Source organism: Pleurodeles waltl, chromosome 3_1 (assembly GCF_031143425.1).
Source record: "Pleurodeles waltl isolate 20211129_DDA chromosome 3_1, aPleWal1.hap1.20221129, whole genome shotgun sequence".
Taxonomy (NCBI): Eukaryota; Metazoa; Chordata; class Amphibia; order Caudata; family Salamandridae; genus Pleurodeles; species Pleurodeles waltl.
In genome coordinates this window covers 1,630,393,397-1,630,414,022 of record NC_090440.1, presented here as the reverse complement: position 1 = coordinate 1,630,414,022, position 20,626 = coordinate 1,630,393,397, and the positions used below count along the sequence as shown (strand labels likewise).

Sequence of the window (20,626 nt, the reverse complement as noted above, 5' to 3'; positions counted from 1 at the left end):
TTCAGGAACAACAGGTTTCAGTGGGAAGGAATACAGGAACTCATCAAACACCTCCCAGATGAGTGCAGAAAAAGGGGGCAAAACATAGTGTCTGAAGGCAAGACCATTTGGAGTGCTAACATTCGTTACACACTTGACTGCAGACACAGCTACGAGGGACATTACTAGCATCCTTCTCAGAAGACGCGACTGACCTTGCATCTCCGGGTTCAAACTTGAAGTCCTCACGTTAAACAGGGAGCACCTGTTTGGCCCCAATATTGACAAGATGCTAGAAAAATAAGAAAGCACAATGAAATCACTAAGTCCATGAATGTACTGAAAACTACAATAGGCACTTTTCGCAAATAGTAGCCCAGGGGAGGAGCCAAAGCTAATTCCCCACTCCAAATCGAAGACAGCAGCACACCTTCCACCGGCAGGTTGGCAGGAATTACACCAGGGATGTGAACAGTGGAAACAGGGGAAAGGTTAGAGGTGGCTGTGGTAAAGAAGCTTCCACCTTTAAGCAGTGACTCACCCAACCTTACCACCTGCCCCCCACAATAACACTTCATCTGTTACTTTCAAGGGGAGAATACAAGATTTCCTCTCTCACTGGGAAGAAATAACATCCAGACTAGTGGGTTTTAGTGGTGCTTTGCTATGGCTTCTGCCTAGAACTTCTTACAGCCCCTGCCAACTTTCCACCGCGCAGACACATCGTCTGCCAAGACCATCTCTGGCTGCATGCGGAAGAGGTACAAGCGCACCTCCAAACATGGTTGATAGAGAAGGTGCCTCTACACAACCAGGGAAAAGGTATGTACTGTGTACCTCCTCAGTTCCATAAATGATGGCTCCCTCAGGGCCATCTAGTACCTTGGGAATGTTCCAACTGGTTGCATTTGTTTACAGGCCTATCTGACATCCCTGCAGGACATCATCCATCCGCTCCAACAAGGCGACTACATGATAGCACTCTACTTCACGGACTGCTGCTTAAACATACACATACCCATCCACCTCCCAGTACCATCGAGTTATAATGTACATTTGTGAATGGGGGGCACTTGCCTCGTTCCCGTTCTCGATGATTGACTGATCAAGAGTGGCAACAGACAGCAAACCCTAGCAAACTCAGGCAGCAATTTTCCTGCTCCACAGGTTGGGAGTCACCATAAATGCTACCAAGTCCCACCTTCAACCTCAACAGATCAGACCTTTTTGCAATCTGTGTTGAAATCAGCTACAGGAAAAGCCTAACCACCCACCACCACAGCAGAGTGTTAGCATTTAAGCAATTACTGCCTCTTTTTCAGCCCAATTATTACTTCATGGTCAGATGTGTGATGTTGCTTCTTGGGATGATGGCCTTATGCATTTCCATCTCACTGTGCACCAGGCTCTACTTGTGCGAGGCAGTTTTCACAAGCAGAAGGTCACTGGTATGCTCTAGTGTTGATGAAGGCTCATAGGACCTCCCTTTGAACCTTTATACGCCTTCCTCTTGCAGTTCTTTCCAAGAAGGTAACCTTCTTCGTCACCGTAAGTGAGCTGCAAGCACTCCCCTTACAAGAAGCCACACCTGGTCAACACCATATGCTTTTAGCAAGCACTACTGTGTGGACTTCTAAGCCCGCCAGAAGGCTATGGTTGGCTGGAACATTTTGAGGGCTTTGTGTATATCTACTCGCTAGCCACTATTTATGTAGGGCAGTGTTTTACAGTCTACGCAGAGCCTCTGTATCTACATCCACATATGCTACGATTGGAAAATGTGAATTATCTTGTAAGCATCTGCTTGCAGCTGTAGATTCACATGTGCCCAAACTTCTCTCCAGAAGCTTGTGATTGTAGATGTCTCCTTTTATTTTTCAGTTGGCGCTGCACGGTATGCATGGTGAACCATGCTAGACTCACTCAACACTCCAAATACATTCTCATCCACTGTGCGCTTAAATAATCTAACATGGAGTCTGTGCCTATGCACACTGTAGAACAACAAAGGAGTCACAATACACCTTGTGACTCAAAAGCTTATTTCAAGAAAAAACAATTGTCATAAATCCGAGCCTAACACTGGATGGCAGGAGTATGCAGAGCATTAATCTATAGGACTACATACAGATGCTTATAGGGTAAGTATAAGTAACTTTTCCACTGTCTTTTTTCAGGTTCTTACACATTTTTAATTGAACGGAATAATTATTTTTTGCATCTAGTTTGTGACTGTTCTTTCATTTTCGTTCAAGTTTCATGGTGTGCAATTTGGCATTAGCTCACTCCCTTGTAAACCAGTTGTTTGATGTACTAGGTCTTTTGAAGTTAGTCAGCCAAAACTTCTTTATTATTACTGTTTAGACAAATGTCTATAAAACAACACATACATACAAATAACCACTAGGTTAAAAATACCCCCACCACCAATCCTAACACAGTTTGTAGTACATTCTACTTTCGGGACCCCACAATACACCCAAAAAGGACATCGGGGTACACACAAAAAATCATATTTACTACATCGAAGGTGCCTTCCACAAAAGCCTGGCATGGCAGATTATACAGTACATGAACGTAAAACGCTTCTAGTCCAAGTCTATTTTAAAACATTTTGCTAGTGCACAAGCAACATATAAAAACTCCATGTTCATCAGTAATACCAGCACCTTATTACGATAACTGACATTGTATTTTAAGACAAGTGGTTTTAAAAACTGACAACACATTCTATAAAAATGCAAGCAATCAAGTAAAAAGTGTACATTAAAATGTGAAGACCACAAGTCACAGGAACAATTATTACTCCAGTATGGGAGCTTTCATAGATTCACATGCTTGAATACTTCCCCGTCCTCGAGATCTGAGTCCCCTGTGGAATGTGTAAGATATGCTTAAATGTATTACATGCATTAGGCCTTAGTTTAGCAACCTATCACAGTCATTCTGTAAAATAGACCCAAATGCTAAAGTCAATCAATCAATCAATCACACTGCCCCACCCCTTAGAACCTCCTGTGAGAAACTGCCTTCCCTCAGATTTTCCACCGCACGTCGTGCTGAGGAATCTACTTTGAGCTATGCTCAAATTTTTTTATCTCAGAAGCTTTTTCCCTAGAATTTGAAGTTTCTTCTCTTCTTTGGTGCTTCAAACTGGCTGTCATGTCAGGGACACCAAGAAAGGGCCATTTTAGAACCTGTGCCTCCTGTTTGAAGAAGAGATTATATGTGGATGATCCACATGAGGATTGCATTTACTGCTTATACCCAAGTCATCAGACCAAGGACTGCAAAATATGTAGAAAGTTTTCTACAAAGACTTTAAAGGACAGAGAGCGTTGTGGCTTCAAAAAGGTAAGGCTGGCCATTCAGCCTCTGATGAGGATAGTGCTTCTTCTATATCTGTCAAAAACGCCTGTCAAAAGGTAAAATGAGGGCTCAGATATTCAGGAACCAACTAAAAAGGTTTCAAAAAAGTCATCTGAGAGCTCTTCAGAAATCCACAGCCCTGCAGAGAAAAAGCAAACTGGCATTCAAAAAGGGTCAGATTCCCTAAAAAAATCCTTAAAGACTATTTACTCCAGTATTGGAACTTTCATAGATTCACATGCTTGAATACTTCCCCGTCGTCAAGATGGGAGTCCCCAGTGGAATATAAAAACTAGGCCTGAAAATGTGTGCACACAATACATGGACTAGGCCTCAATAGAATAACCAATTATAGTAGTTTTGTAACATAGACCCAAACTCAAACTTGAACCAATCAAATTGCCTCACCCCTTTAGAAACTCCTGTGAGGAGCTGCCTTCCCTCAGACTTTCCACCGCATGTTGTGCTGAGGAGCCTCCTTTGAGCTCTGCTCAACATTTTCTCTCAGAAGACATTTGACATTTGGACATTTCTTTTCTTCTCTGGTGCTTCAAACTGGCTGCCATGTCAGAGACACCAAGGAAAGGCTTTTTCAGGTCCTGTGCCTCATGTTCAAAGAAAAGATTATATGTGTAGGATCCACGAGGAGTGTATTTATTGCCTATACCCCAGCCACAAGACTAAGGACTGCAAAATCTTCAGAACATTTTCTACAAAGACCCTGAAGGACAGGGAGGGCCCCCTGCTGTTGTGGCTTCAATGAGGTAAGACTGAACACTCTGCCTCTGATGAGGACAGTGCCTCTTCTTCTATTTCTGCCCCTAAAACACCTGTGAAGAGAAAACAGGAAAGCTCTGAGATTGAAGAGCCACCTAGAAAAACAGCACAAAAGACAGCAGGGGCTTCTGCAAGGAGTCATGGCTCTCCACAGAAAAAGAAAGCAGGTGCAGAAACACAAAAAAAAAGCAGCAAAAAAGACTGCTTCTGAACCGGCTACTCCACCTCCTAAAGTTCTACACAAATTTAAGAAGCCTAGTTCAGCACCGTCTCCTCCTGAGGATATTGGCTCTTTTCATAACCTCTTGGAAAAAGCTGCGGCGAGGTTTGAGCTGCAAATTCAATCTACGCAGCAGGACTGCTTTTTGTATGACTTCAAAGAGCCGCACAGGAAATCGGTCAGGGCAATACCGATTATTGACCATGTCTGGAATCAAGGGCTTAAAATAATGAAGAACCCAGTGACAGTGCCAGCGGTGTTACCAAAGCTGGACAAAAAATATAAAGCAACAGAGCACGCTCCTGCTTGTCTGGTGGGTCACCCAAAACCGGACTCAGTGGTTTCTCAGGCTGCCCAGAGATGCTCCAGAATCCCTTCAGCACCTCTATTGGCACCTCCTGACAAGTACGGAAGGAGCCTTGACAACATCGGAAAGTGGGTTTCTTCTATCTCTGCCATTGTGGTCCATGCCGTAAATTCCCTGGCAGGTACGACAGGCAGCTGTGGTCGGATATCTCGCACTCTGTTGATGATTTTCCAGATTCCAGCAAGCCGGAAGCAAGAAAGATCCTCATGGAAGGTCATCGGACGTCTGCAGAGGTGATTGACTGGGCCCTTGGCATTGCAGCAGTGGGGTTTCGGCTACTGGCTGGTTCAGCCATCTCAAGACGTCAAGGATGGCTGAAGGCCACAAATTTCAGACCGGATGTCCAAACCAAGATCCTGGACCTCCCTTACGATGGCCAATACCTGCTTGGCAAGCATGTCGACGATGCCCTTCAGGCAGTTAAAGCGGATACCAATACTGCCAGGTCTTTGGGGTCGCTACAGTATAAACGCACTCCTTTTCAAGGAGCCAGGGTTAGAGGGCACTCTTCCTTTCGAGGTGGCTACCAATCTTTTAGTTATCCAGCCTACTCCTCCCAGTACCAATCATCCAGACCCCAGTACCACCAGAGGCAACCTCCGGCAGCAGCATACAACAGGCCTTCTCCTAGAGGAAAGTCTGGAAGACAGTCTAAGGACGCCTCGCGTAGGCAATGAGAGCCTCCAGGGGCCGGCCGCCTCTCCTTCCTTGACTCGTCACCTGCAAAGTTGGCGGCAGATCATAAGCGACAAGTGGGTTCTAGATATCATCACTTATGGTCACCTGCTGGAGTTCACTTGCATGCCTCCCGAGACTCCACCTTCCCGGGAGCATCAACAACATCTGCATCTTCTCATCCTGGAGATAGAGGTCATGTTATCCAAAGGAGCGATAGAGGTAGTCCCTTCTTCCTCATCAGAAAGAAGTCTTGTTTGTGAAGGCCCATCCTGGATCTGAGGCAGCTCAACAAATATATCTCAAGAGGCAATCCTTCTGTGTGGTAACATTGAAGGATGTCTTGCAGCTTCTCAACAGAGGCGATTTCATGGCTTCCCTAGATCTGCAAGATGCTTACTTCCATATACCCATTCACCCCAAACACAGAAATTTTTTAAGATTCATGGTAGCCGGCCGGCACTTTCAATTCAGAGTCCTACCCTTTAGACTCAAATCTGCTCCCCGGATTTTCACAAAATGCTTAGTCCCTGTTGTAGCATATCGGAGACGTTTCAAACACCAGATATTCTCATATCTGGACGATTGGTTGCTGAAGGCTCCAGACATCTCTACCCTACGCCACTGTCTCAGGACCACATTACGTCTCTTCCGGCAATTAGGTCTCACTCTCAACAGAGACGAGTCCCAGCTTCAGCCTACCAGAAGAATAGTATTTCTGGGTGCTATATTGGACATGACTCTAGTGAAGGCATTCCCAGCTGAGGAACGTCAACTCAAGCTTCTGACCCTAGCAGATACAGTTCGAAGAAAAAAGTTTCTTTCAGTTCGAAAGTTCAAGTCATTACTGGGGATGATGTCCTCCTGTATCAATCTAGTTCCACACTGTTGCCTTCGGATGCGCCCTCTTCATGAAGATATCGACAAACAGTGGAAGCAGATGCAAGATTCCTTCTGGGACATCATTCAGATAACGACAAAGATGGTTGACTCCCTCCATTGGTGGTCAACACCGGCAAACATCTGAGGGTCTAGAATTCTTGGCTCAGGTCCCTCTATTTACAATCACAACGGATGCTTCGATGGAGGGATGGGGAGTATGTCTGCAAGATCTTCAACTCAGCAGCAGGTGGCCCCATTCCCATGCTACCCTGTACATCATCCTCCTCGAGCTCAGAGCTGTGTACCTTGCACCGCAAGCTTTTCTGCAGAGAATCCGAGGTTCATCAGTGCTTCTCCGGACGGACAATACAACCACCATGCACTACATAAACAAACAAGGCAGAACTCAGTCTCATTTGATGTCCACAGAGGCTCAAGTCATCTGGACCTGGAGCATTCAGAATTCGGTGCACATACAAGCAGAGCATCTTCCGGGAGTCAGCAACACCACAGCAGACTCACTAAGCAGGCTCGGCACATCCTCGCACGAGTTGGAACTGAACCAGACAACGCTGGACGCAATATTTCGCAAGTGGGAAACACCAAACCTTGACCTCTTCTCGACGTCTCAGAACGCAAAATGCCGGTTTTATGCAAGCTGGCATCACCAACCAGGGTCATGGGGAAATGCTCTTTCGATAGCATGGTCAGGGATTTATGCTTACGCCTTTCCTCCGATACCTCTTCTTCCATGGGTCATCAGCAAGTTCAAATCGGAGCCCTGCCAGATAATTCAAATTGCTCCAGACTGGCCACGTCAACCGTGGTACACAGAATGTCTGTTGCTGTCTTCGTGTCCTCCCATCAGGTTAGCACCTATACCGGACCACCATCAGCCAGGGCCAAGTGAGACATTCGGATCTCAAGTCTCTCAGATTATGTGCATGGCTCCTAAGTTCAATTAATTTGGTCATCTAAATACTCCCATTGACTTTCACACCATTTTAGCCAAAGTACATGCCAATAGCACTAGTAAAATGTATACCTTAAAATGGAAATGGTTTTGTTTATGGTGAGCTACAAATGACATTCATCCACTTACATCTGCTCCAGAGCAGGTCTTACTGTACCTTCTCCATCTGGCGGGGTGTGGTCTCGCGCATGCATCCATTAAGGTTCACCTAGCTGCTATCTCCAGATATAGACGACTATACAAAGGACCATCCCTCTGGTCTCATCGGCTTATCAAGCAGTTTTTTAAAGGTTTGTTCCGATCCTTTCCTTCAGCCAAACGACCTCCTCCAACTTGGCAGCTGAATACAGTCCTGAGTCAGTTGATGAAGGAACCATTCAAGCCTATTCATAAAACATACATTAAGTATCTTACCTGGAAGGTAGCGCTCCTCTTAGCGTTAACATCTGCTCTAAGAGTAAGCGAGATCCAAGCCTTTACCATCCAGGAACCTTTCATGAAGTTTACAGATGATAAAGTCATCCTACGGACAAACCTAAAGTTTATTCCCAAAGTACCATCTGACTTCCACATTAATGATCCAGTAGTGCTAAAGACTTTCTTTCCATGGCCTCAGACTGGGGCACAAATATCGCTGCATTCCTTGGATGTCAAACGATGCCTTACATTTTATTTGCAGCGAACATCCTCGATCAGGAAGTCCAATCAACTGTTTGTAGCTTTTAGTGTGCCCAGAAAAGGGCATCCTGTTACTAAACAAACCATTTCTAGATGGATTTCAAGTGCCATAGCATTTTGCCATCAGAAATCTGGTTGACCTCTGGACACTAAGGTTCGTGCACATTCTACCCGAGCAGTGTCCACTTCTTGTGCACTCTTCTCTGGGGTATCTCTGCCAGACATCTGCCGAGCAGCCACATGGAGAACAACGCACACCTTCACGAAGCATTACTGCCTGGATGCTGAGACACTCTGATGCTGCAGTGGGTCAAGCATTTCTTAGACATTTGTTCAGATAAGGTGAGCTGTTTGTTTCCCACTATTTGCTTCTGATATAATATCACATTTTCTGTGCAGTATTAACATACCTTTCTTGCATATTCATGTATGTTTAAAAAGGTTTACTTTTATTGCTTTGCATTTAACTGTCTAATGATCACGTTCCCTGATGATTGGTATGGACTGTATTTGTTTATACAGAAAATTTATTAGTTACTGCTTGCTACTCTTATTCAAGCATGTGAGTCTATGCAAGTTCCAATACTGGAGTAAAAAATAAGTTACTTACCTGTAACTGTAGTTCTCCAGTATTGGAAGAGTTCATAGATTCACATGCGGTTCGCCCGCCCGCCTCCCTGGGGGAGCTCACCTTCTCTCTGCTCAGTGTTTTTTTGTTATTACAGCACTCATGCTGGGAAAATCTGAGGGAAGGCAGCTCCTCACAGGAGGTTCTAAAGGGATATGGCAATCTGATTGATTCAAGTTTGAGTTTGGGTCTATTTTACAAACCCACGATGATGGGTTATTCTATTGAGGCCTAGTCCATGTATTGTGTGCATACATTTTCAGGCCTAGTTTTTATATTCCACTCGAAGATGGGGAAGTATTCAAGCATGTGAATCTATGAAAGCTTCCAATACTGGAGAACTACAGTTACAGGTAAGTAACTTGTTTCTTCTGAGCCGTATACACTGCATCTGAAAACTAAACATAAATTCAAGAAGCCAGAATCTGCACCGTCTATGGCACCATCGTCGACGGTGTTCTCGTCGACGACTGTATCATCAGTGACATCTACTTTAGTCACTATTTCAATGTCGACATCTACTATAGACACTATTTCAATGTCAGGATCCTCGTCGATGACGCTTTCATCCTCGTCGACAGGGCGAACCATCGCGTCACTAGGACTCTACTCGTTGACGATCCTCTGTCAACGGTTGATCTCATGTCGATGGTCCCGATGACGATGCCTCCACCGACGACGTCCTCGTCGATAGTATTTTTGTTGTCGATGCTCCTGTCGACGATTCTTCTGGGGGCTTCTTTCTCATTGACTTCAGCGGATCTTCTACTGTTGACGGACAAGAAGATGCCTACAAAAAGGCAAAGACCATCTTCATTGCCTCTTTACCAGTCGTCGGAGCATACGCCACTCAAAAGGATATCCAAATCTCATCTAACGCCTTCCATAACATCACCAAGTAAGGTGTCAAGACTTTTAACATCACGCTTCTTGGATGGTGATGATGATGATGACGGAGAATATGGTGTGGCTAGGAGCCCATCACAATTGCATCATGTAAATGCAAGGAATATTCTGACCATGACTTGTATTATGACCAGCACTACTGCGATCCAATCCCTCTTCTACAGCAGCAGGGAATGGTATGCCTATCCTCCGGTCTGGTTTCTGACCTGCAAGCCATGCTAGCAGATTATAAAGAACGCTTCCGTCCACAGCCTGCAGTAGTTCCCAAGCCAGTGGTTACCGCACCAAGTACTCCGATACTCCTGAATACTCCTGCAAGTTCATCCTACCAACGCAGGTTTCTCCACAAAATCTGCAAGCCCATACTTCGTCAGATGAGGAAGATGAAGATGGGGAAGTACTTTCAGCACAGGATGAATGGGACGATTATGTGTTGCCAACTCCTGCCTCCCCAGAGCCAGCTACTGTTGAGTCCCCTCCAGAGGATATTGGTACTTTTCATAATTTATTGGTGGAAGCGGCTGTACGATTTGAACTGCAAATGCCAATGACCCAGCAAGATTGTTTCTTGTATGATTTTAAGGAGCCTCATAGGAAGGATATCAGGGCTATCCCTATTATAGACCATGTGTGGAATCAGGTTTTGAAAATAATGTGTAACCCTGCTACGGTGCCAGCGGTCTTGCCTAAGCTGGATAAAAAGTACAAGGCAACAGATGATGCTCCTGCCTGCCTGTCAGGGCATCCGAAACCTGATTCAGTGATTTCCCAAGCGGCACAACGACGTTTGAGAAACCCTTCTGCGCTTCTGACCCCACCTCCCGATAAGCAAGGTAGGCGGCTTGATAACAGCGGGAAAAGGTTCTCCTCCATGACTGCCATTGTGGTGTGCGCAGTGAACTCCTTAGTGCTCGTGGAAAGGTACGATAGGCAGCTATGGTCGGACATCACTCACTCGTTAGATGACCTTCCAGACTCTAGCAAGGCTGAAGCCAGGAAAATTCTACTGGAAGGACAGCGCACATTCTCAGAAATAAGAGATTGTGCGTTAGACATTGCCGCTATGGGTTTTCGGCTATTGGCTGGATCAGCAATATTAAGGCGCCAAGGATGGCTTAAGGCCACCAACTTTCGGACCGAGGTCCAAACGAAGATTCTGGACCTTCCATACGATGGAGAAGCCCTTGTCGACGATGATGTCGACAACGCCCTCCAGGCAGTCAAGGCAGACACAGATACTGACAGATCGTTGGGCGCCCTGCAATATAAGCGAACACCCTTTCGAGGTGCCAGATGTAGAGGGCAGTCTTCTTTTCGTGGAGGTTACCAGCAATACAGGTACCCAGCTTGTTCCTATAACTTCCTACCCTCCAGACCCCAATATCACCAAAGACAACTGCCGGCAGCAGCATATAGCAGGACTCCTCACAGAGGAAAGTCAGGGAGGTAAGCCAAAGGTCCCTCCCGCAGGCAATGACAAGCTCCAGTGGCCAGCTGCCTCTTCTTCCTCACTAAAGCACCACCTTCATCGTTGGCGTCAGATAACGAATGACATGTGGGTCCTAGATATAATACATTTCGGTGCTCTTCTAGAATTTACATGTATGCCCCCGTGGACGCCTCCCTCCCAAGTACATCAAACACGTCTCCATTTTCTCATCCTAGAAAAGGAGGTGGAGTTATCCAAAGGAGCGATAGAATAGGTGCCCCATTCGCAAAAGGGAAAGGGTTTCTATTCTCGATTCTTCCTAATCAGAAAAAAATCTCATCTATGGCGACCCATCCTGGATCTAAGGGAGCTGAACAAGTATCTGAAAAAACAGTCCTTCTGCATGGTGAGATTGAAGGACGTCTTGCAGCTTCTCAACAGAGCTGACTACATGACTTCCTTAGACCTGCAGGACGCCTACTTCCACATACCTATTCACCCGAAACACAGGAAGTTCCTAAGATTTATGGTAGCCGGCCGGCACTTTCAATTCAAGGTGCTACCTTTTCGGCTCAAGCCCGCTCCCTGAATTTTTACAAAGTGTCTAGCCCCTGTTGCAGCATATTTAGACGGCGCAAGCAACATCAAATATTTCCATACCTGGACGACTGATTAGTGAAAGCCTCAGACATCCAGTCACTATGCCTTTCTCTCAAGACGACCTTACGACTTTTCAGACAATTGGGCCTCACTCTCAACCGAGAAAAGTCTCAGCTTCAGCCAACCACAAGAATAATTTTCCTGGGCGCCATATTGGATACGGTCCAAACAAAATCATATGCAGCAGTGAACAGACAACTCAAGCTCGTCAAGCTAGCAGGGAGAATTCAACAAAGAAAGTCTCTTTCATTTTGACGCTACAAGTCACTACTGGGGATGATGTCGTCTTGCATAAATCTTATTCCCCACTGTCGCCTTTGTATGCTTCCGCTCCAGGAGGAGCTCGTCAAGCAATGGAAGCAGACACAAGGCTCCTTCAAAGACATAATACATGTAACACCACGTATGTCAGCTTCCCTCAATTGGTGGATAACACCCGGGAATATTCCCAGAGGCCTAGGTTGCTTAACCCAGGTCTCTCCGCTAACTATAACAACGGACGCTTCAATGGACGGATGGGGTGCATGTCTGCATGACCTGTAAGTGAGTGGCGAATGGCCCCCTTCTCACACTACTCTTCACATCAACCTCCTCAAGCTCAGAGCAGTGTACCTGGCTCTGCAGGTCTTCCTTCCAAGAATCCAAGGCTCTTCAGTGCTTATCCGAACGGACAATATGACCACCATGCACTACATCAACAAGCAAGGGGGGGGGGGGAACTCGGTTGCATCTGCTATCTAAAGAAGCACAGACCATTTGGACTTGGTGCATTCAGCATTCGGTGCACATTAAGGCAGAGCACCTCCCAGCAGTACACAACACCAATGCAGATTTGCTGAGCAGATTAAGCACATCTCCTCACGAATGGTAATTGAATCAGGAGACGCTGGATGGATGGAATATGCCTGTTTGCAATGTCCCAGAACACAAAATGCCGATTTTATGCAAGCTGGCATCACCAACTAGAATTGTGGGGAAATGCCTTTTCGATAGCATGGTCAGGGATTTATGCTTACACTTTTCCCTCGATTCCTCTACTCCCACGAGTGATCAGCAAAATCAAATCAGAGCCATGTCAAATACTCCTAATTTCTCCAGCCTGGCCACGTCAACCATGGTACACTGAGCTACTGCTGCTGTCGTCGTGTCTACCCATCAGGATCACACCGATTCTGGATTTGCTAACCATCAATCAGGGCCAGGTGAGATACCCGGATCCCAGGTCTCTCAACTTATTTGCATGGCACCTTACTGAATTCAGTGAGTTCAGCCACTTAGATATTCCTAACGACTGTAAGAACATCCTGGCTAAAGCGCATGCAGATAGCACAAGTAAGACATACCAATTAAAGTGGAAACGCTTCTGCTTGTGGTGCGTCTCCAAGAACATTCACCCCCTTTCTTCCACTCTGGAACAAATCTTACATTACCTACTTCATCTAGCACGCTCAAGTCTTGCCCATGAATCCAGCAAGGTTCACTTGGCAGCCATTTCTAGATACAGAAGAATATCATAAGAACCATCCCTCTGGTCTCATAGACTTATAAAACAATTTATGAAGGGTCTTTTTTCCATCTTTTCCTCCAGTTAAAGCCCCTCCTCCAGCTTGGCAACTTAATACAGGTTTGGGTCAGCTGGTGAAGGAACCATTTGAACCCATCCATAAAGCAGACATTAAATACCTCACATGGAAAGTACCACTCCTCTTAGCTCTAACATCTGCTCACAGAGTCAGCAAAATACAACTATTTACAATTCAAAAGCCTTTTCTACAATTCATTGGGGATAGAGTTATCCTGCATACCAACCCTAAATTTATCCCTAAAGTACCGTCAGACTTTCATATTAATGAGCCAGTGGTGCTGAAGTCTTTCTTTCCACAACCTCAAACTGAAGCAGAAAGATTGCTCCATTCTCTTGACTTGAAAAGATGTCTCAAGTTCTACTAACACAGAACAAAGCCAATAAGGAAATCAAACCAACTCTTCGTAACCTTCAGTGCGCCCAGAAGAGGGCATCCTGTCACTAAACAGACCATTTCCAATTGGATTTCGAACCTGATAGCCTTTTGCCATCAAAAGGTTGGTCGACCTTTGGGCACGATAGTGCGTGCCCATTCAACTAGAGCGGTTTTCACTTCTTGTGCACTGTTCTCGGGCATGTCTCTACCAGACATCTGCAGAGCTGCAACGTGGAGAAGGACACATGCTTTTACAATGCATTATTGTTTGGATGCTGAAACGCTCCGTAATGCAGTGGTTGGCCAAGCATTCCTTAGGCATTTGTTCCGATGAAGGTGAACTATTTCTCTGTTCCCGCCATCCGCTTCTACTGTTTAATACCACATTTTCTGTATAATAGTGAGCTTCTGTGTATAATAAATGTTTTTATATATATATATATATATATTTCTTTTTTTCTATAGATATGTTTAAATATCTTTATTTCTCCGACATGCAGTTATCTAAATGCTGATACTATCTTTTACATGGTAGAAGGTGTTCTTACAAATACAGAAAATGTGCTAGTCACTGCTTGCTATTCATATTCAAGCATGTGAATCTATGAAAGTTCCAATACTGGAGTAAGAAATAAGTTACATACCTCTAACTGTAGTTCTCCAGTATTGGAAGCTTTCATAGATTCACATGTGGCCCACCTGCCTCCCCTGATGAGCTCATCTTCTCTCTCCTAATTGTTCTTTATTATTCCAGCACTTATGCTCGGAAAATCTGAGGGAAGGCAGTTCCTCACAGGAGGTTCTAAGGGGTGGTGCAGTGTGATTGGTTGAGTTTTGAGTTTGGGTCCATTTTACAAAATGACTGTGATAGGTTGCTAAACTAAGGCCTAATGAATGTAATGTAGGTATACATTTAAGCATATCTTACGCATTCCACCGGGGACTCCCATCTCGACGACAGGGAAGTATTCAAGCATGTGAATCTATGAAAGCTTCCAATACTGGAGAACTACAGTTATAGGTAAGTAACTTATTTCCTATCTAGATTGTAACCTGCATTCAACTCCTCACACTTTAAGACCCTTAAGATTCAAGGCTACCTGAAATTTAAGTTACAGCATCTGCAGTTGGGGAATTGGAAATGCAGATAAACAGCAGTACATCTGTGGTTATTGCAGAACTCCAGCTCACTGGTGGCTTATGGTTTCCTTACAACATATCTTAGGTCCGCCACTCTAGATTCTTTCCTACAAGCCACTTTCTGTTCTCCCTTCAAGAAGTGGGAATCCCCCATGACAGTGGTTCCCAACCTGTGGTTCGGGTACCCCTAGGGGTCCGCAGAGCCTCCGCAGGGGGCCCGTGACTGCTTAGAAAATTAAATAATACTAACAGATTAATCAAATGTGTATAAATAAGGTGGCTAAATGTACAATCAAACATTTTTAAATGTATTGGAAATGTCAAGGAATTTGAAAGTGAAGGCTAAAAATTAGTATCCTCAGATTGATTTGTGGGAGCAGTTCAGGGGCGTTTATTTGAATTTAGAAAAGCTCCAACCTTCCTATTAAATTTTTTTTTTTTACTTTATTTATATTTGTTTGAAAATGAAATAAAATGTGTTATCATTTGTGTATGTGTTTAATTAACGTATTGTTTTGCATTACAAATCATAGGCAGTGTTTATGGCCGGGGGCCCTGGCTGGCAGTAATGACTCATTGGGGGAGGGGGGTCCCTGAATTCCAATAATGATTCAGTGGGGGTCCCCAGGTTCCAGTAATGATAAAGTGGAAGTCCAGGGAAGTTAGAAGGTTGGAAACCACTGCCTCATGACACTGAATTTCCCCACCTTTAGTGTTGCAGCAAGTTTTACTCATCTATTTCTGACTTGCACCGCCTATCTTAATTCACTCATTGCAATTTCACTAGCAACGAAGAAGGCTGAAATCTTTTGGGTTTCTGAGGTTCAAAGTTTATGCCAAAAGCACAAGGTTGCTTCATAGGCTAGGAAGTTCCAAGACTGCAGGTCCCCTTACAGTCTTATCGCAGGGCACATTGTGCTTTTAGGTAACCCTAGCAGCTTTTTGAGGCATTTGCCCTCACACTTCTCCCAATTTACCTCTGTACCTAAGGTCAACAGTTCAGCCCCATATAAACATTGAGCTGGCATCATAGTATTATAAGCAGATAAAATCGGAGACAAAATAGGACCTCCAAACATGTTTTTAGATGTTACTAATCAAACTAATCTTACTTAAATCCTCCTAAAGTGAATACTGCACCAGCCTCCACAGTTTCTTTGTGTAAGGCTCATCTTAATTTTATTGTTAACCCCATTCCTAGATATTTATGAGGTTACAACCTCCTCCATCTATAGCCTCTATAGCCTCTTATATGGTTTTATGTTTTTCCTAAAGGTAATTATTTTTCGTTTTCTGGAGCTTAACCTTTAGTTCATTATCTATGGAGTGCCTGTTAAAACTTTCCAGTTTCCTCTGGAGGCCTTCCTTAGTTAATTCTAAGATGACCAGGTCATCCGCGTAAAGGAGGCACGATGTATGTCTAGCCCCCATTTTCGGCGAGAATGAGTTAGTGTTATCAAGGACTCGGAAAAGATCTGCCAGATATACTGAAAAAAACGTGGGGGTCAAAACACAACCCTGCCTCAGCCCATTACCCAGTGAAATTATTTTCGACAGTGCCCCAGATAGATCTAATTCTACTTGCACCCAGTTCTGATAGTGCAGTTCCTAGAGTATTGCAAGTGAGCTTCTGGGAATTGCCAAATGTCAGAGCTTATCCCACAGAATACTAGAGTACACTATTTCAAATGCAGAGCTAAAATCTACAAGGCAACAAAGGAGATTCCCTGTAGTTTCTACTGCCTTCTGCCCAAGTGCCCACAGACAGAAGGAGTGGTCAGCCGTAGAGTGCCCTTGTTGAAAACGTCCTTGTTCCATTGGTCTATTGTTGCACTCAATTCAATTCTTTAGTGACATTGATATTACCTTGGAGTACAATTTAGCTCCTACATTGAGCAAACTTATCAAGTGAAAATTACTTCGAACATTCATCTCCTTTTTTATGTATAGGCTTGATCATTGCACCTTTCAAACTGGACGGAGAGATACACGTCTTTGTTATAGAGACAAATGCTTTGGAGAAAAAAGTAGCCCACCATTTACGGTTAGATTTTTTAGTGATAGCGGATAGGTTTTCCGGTCCAGCTGCCTTGTTTAAGGGAAGATATCAGTTTCACTAAAGATTGCTTGGAAAATAATTCCAGTAGCTTCTCTCCTGGATTAGGCCACCTTTCTCTCACTGTGACCTCCCTCGCCTAGTATACGTTACTTAGAGGGACCACCCAAGCACTTCGCGGGACCATACACCTTAAGGATTCATCTGACTAATTTCACCCCATCTGGATTATCTTCCAAAATGTATTCATATCTTTAGCCTGGATGGTACAAATCAGAAGATCCTAATTTGCGCAATATAAATCCTGTTTCTTTATTCTGACCAGAGCAGCATACTCCTTTATAAAAATGTTACCTTTCACTTTCCTTTGAGGCCTCTGGGAGACACCTCTTCAGTCTAGCTCTCCTCAGCCTCTTACTTATCTCTAAGCATTCCTTATCAAACCAGGGCTGTGTAGATGACCAACAACTTTTATCCTCCTTAACCTCTAACTTACACTTTCTACTTATTGGTGTCAGGCATTTGACTACATCTATAATAGTTTCAGAGTACTTGCCCAAATCATTACTGCCCGTCTCCCCACCAAGCCCTAGTTTCTTGGTCACCTAATACTGTGTTAATTGCGCAATATATCTATAATTTATTCTGGTAGTCCAATGTTTAGGGAAGGACACCTCCATCATGATCACCAAATCCATATGGGACAAAAGAAAGAGTTGTTTTCAGACCCCAGTGCTCACTGCCCATGATTCTTACCACCTCACAACCTTTATATGCCACGACGTATCAGGCCTGTGTAAACATATAATCTGTTTGGGCAGCAGGTATGTAAATGCCGTCCCGCCAGCCAAGTCTCCTGGAAACATATAATCATATTCTCCTCATATATACAAGTACGATCAGTTGTTGTAACTAAATTTTCCAAACCATGTATATTCCATGAGAAAACACCCAGTCTGGCGGGAGAGGCATCCACTTAATCCCAACTCCGCCCTTCAAATCCCCCCCCTCCCCACCCACACCAACACAGACATACAAGGAGACGCTCTCCTGATCGCTGTTTAGATGAGCAAATCTGTTGTGAAGTGGGATCGCCTCTCCCACTCCTTCTCTGGAGTGAGCCAGTACTGTTACCTCTAGGCTGCCCTGCCTATATCCCACAAAACAAGGATTGGACTAGAAGCCTTCCGCTCCAGTTACCAGATTTACTTGTTCCGAGTTAAGGCCTGCATGATTTACTAATAGAGGCAGCTTAGGCTGAGGTATCACCACATCTACTTCAAGCACTATCCTCAACCCTTTTACCTTAAGCATGTTTTCAGCTTTAACTGCCAAATCAATAAATACAAATGAAGTAAAATTACCTTTTGTAACCTCCCTCCCTGATGAAGAGTCCCTGAAAGCCACTTGATCTTTTTCCCTTGTAGTAATCTCCAGTGCATTACAAGAAGAAAATACCTTCAGTAAGTTGGACCTATTCAAGGGTTTCCACGTATTTGCTTTTTCTTCCCTTTAATATTACCTGAAGATACTGTTTACCTCTGGGTGCCGTATATACCTCTTCCTGATCTGGATCGCTGACTGCCTGTCCTGCCATAGTGGTGTCTAGGAGATTCATATTCTTAAGACACTTTGCACTGTCCAGGCGAGCATCTCTACGGGTCCTACTAGCCACTTTCAATCAATCAATCAGTTTTTGTAGAGTGCGACTACTCATCTATGAGGGTCTCAAGGTGCTGGGAGGTGAGGGGACAGACAGAGCCTCATTCAAAGAACCACGTATTGAGGTTCTTCCTGAAGATGGTGAGCGATGGGCTTTGCCTGAGGTGCAGGGGTACGTTGTTCCAACCCTTTGCAGCAAGGTAGGTGAAGGACATTCCACTTGTGGTGGTTTTTCATATGCGTGGCATGGTGGCCAGTGCTTGCTAGGCAGAGCGGAGGGATCTGGCGGGGGTGTGGAAGGAGACACAGTGGTTCAGGAAGTCCGGTTTGACATTGTGTATGGCTTTGTACGTGTGGGTGAATAGCTTGAAGGTGATTTGTTTTTCTATCGGGAGCCTGTGGAGGACCCACCACTTGATATTTTTTAGACTGCATATTTTTATATACACCACTAACGTCTTTGCCATTAACAATGGGACCAAATTTCATCTGATAGAGACTTCTAGTTGCAAATTCCTTACCATAGAATTTTCCCCCAGGCGTCTACTGGATCCGGAGATTTTTTTCTTAGAGCAATACCCTTGCGTATAGTTAGGTGGTGTCGGTCGACTCTGCGGGTGTCGTTAGCGTCATAGTCGCCGTGATGATGTCTGGAGTAGTACATAGACACTGCCTCAGCGCAGTGACGTCAGTTCTTTTCTTTCCGTGCTATGCGCTGATCAGGAGAGACCTACCCTGGTCTCTTTTTGACCAATTTTGACCCTTTTGTCAAGTTTTTGGGTGAGTTTTTGGTGGGTCAAGGATGTCCCCGAAGACTGTTTTCAAATCGTGTGAGGACTGTCACCGCATGATATTGGTGATGAATCTGCATCGGCTCTATTTGTGGTGCCTGGAGCGCGACCACGACCTGAAGTCGTGCTCCGAGTGCCGGGCCATACATCCGAAGGCCTTGAGGAAGCAGTCCCTCAAGCTCATGGCAGCCCGGCACTTGACTACGCCTAGGTCCCAGTCTCGCTCGAGGGGAAGGTATTGAGACTGCTTGAAGGGCCACCACCATTCTTCTTCCTCAAAGTCTTCGGGACAAGGTAAGAAGAAGTCAGAGATCCCGTCACCCTTCGACTTCACCCCGTTGATCGGCTGATGCAACACAGGAGGAGCATTGATGCTCAAGGCCTCCGTCATTGGGGCCTGCTTCTGGGTCCGCTCCACGCTTCCCTGAGTTTCCAGGAGCCAGAGCAACCCCTGCCCAGTTGAAAGAGTTTTATGAGGCTATGCACCGCATTTTTGGGCAGGCAGACCCCAAAATGGTGCCTTTGGACCCAAGGGGTTCGGTAGAGGGGCCTTCGGGTTCCGTGCCGGCGGCTTCGGCTCTGGCCACCGAGGTCCCCTCTGGATTAGTTCTCGGATCCACACTGGTGCCGGTTGTACCATTGAGACCTTCGCCGGCGCCGGTTCAATTGTCGATGCTCCTGATGTCGGTGGTGCCCATCATCAACGTCAACCCAATCCTCATCCCTGATGACTCTGAGTCGGAATGGCATTGGCCGATGCTGTCTGTCTTCTGTTTACCCCAGGTCGGATTCTGACCCTTTTTTAAAAAAAATTTATGAGTACGAATTCGGGGAAGAATTGACGAGGTCCCTTGACCCTTATGAATACTAGGATGACCCTAAATTGGACTGGGCACAGAAGTTGAGCGAGGCCAGTTTCTTGGACATGTCTTGAGATGCTGGCATGCTGCCTCCTCCTACCGTGGCTGTGGCGGAGGGAGAGACTTATTCTATGGTGGTCAATAGGGTGGCTGAGGTCCTTGGCCTTGAGCTGCCTACTGTTCAGGTCAGGTCAAATCTCCTGACTGAGGTTCTTCAGCCAGGTGCTTCCACATCTGAGCCCCTTCTACCATTCAATGAAGCCCTCACCGATGTCCTGTTGGGTACTTGGTCCAGACCCAACACAGGGGTCCTGTGAACAGGACTATTGCACGCCATTAGCCCGCCCCGATCGACCCTAAATTCCTGTCCCAACACCCCTCGCTATAGAGCCTTGTCATCCAGGCTTCCTCTTCCTTGGTCATTCCCTTCCGCACTCCTGGAAAAGGAATCAAAAAGGCTGGAACAATTTGGGAAGAAGATGTTTTCTTCTTCCAGTCTCGCGCTGCAGTCAGTGAACCCGCAAGCCTTTTGGACCGGTATACCCAGTGTTTGTGGGATACGGTCGCGCAGGCTCTGCTGCAGATACCGGTGGAGGCCCATGCTATCGTCTCC

General features: G+C 45.3%; 1 protein-coding gene across 1 annotated transcript in view; it reads left to right on the top strand.

The window, feature by feature from the left end:
* Nucleotides 1-20,626, top strand: part of FASTKD1 (FAST kinase domains 1) — a 441,158-nt gene that overhangs the window by 393,397 nt on the left and 27,135 nt on the right. The gene's annotated exons all lie outside the window — the stretch shown is intronic.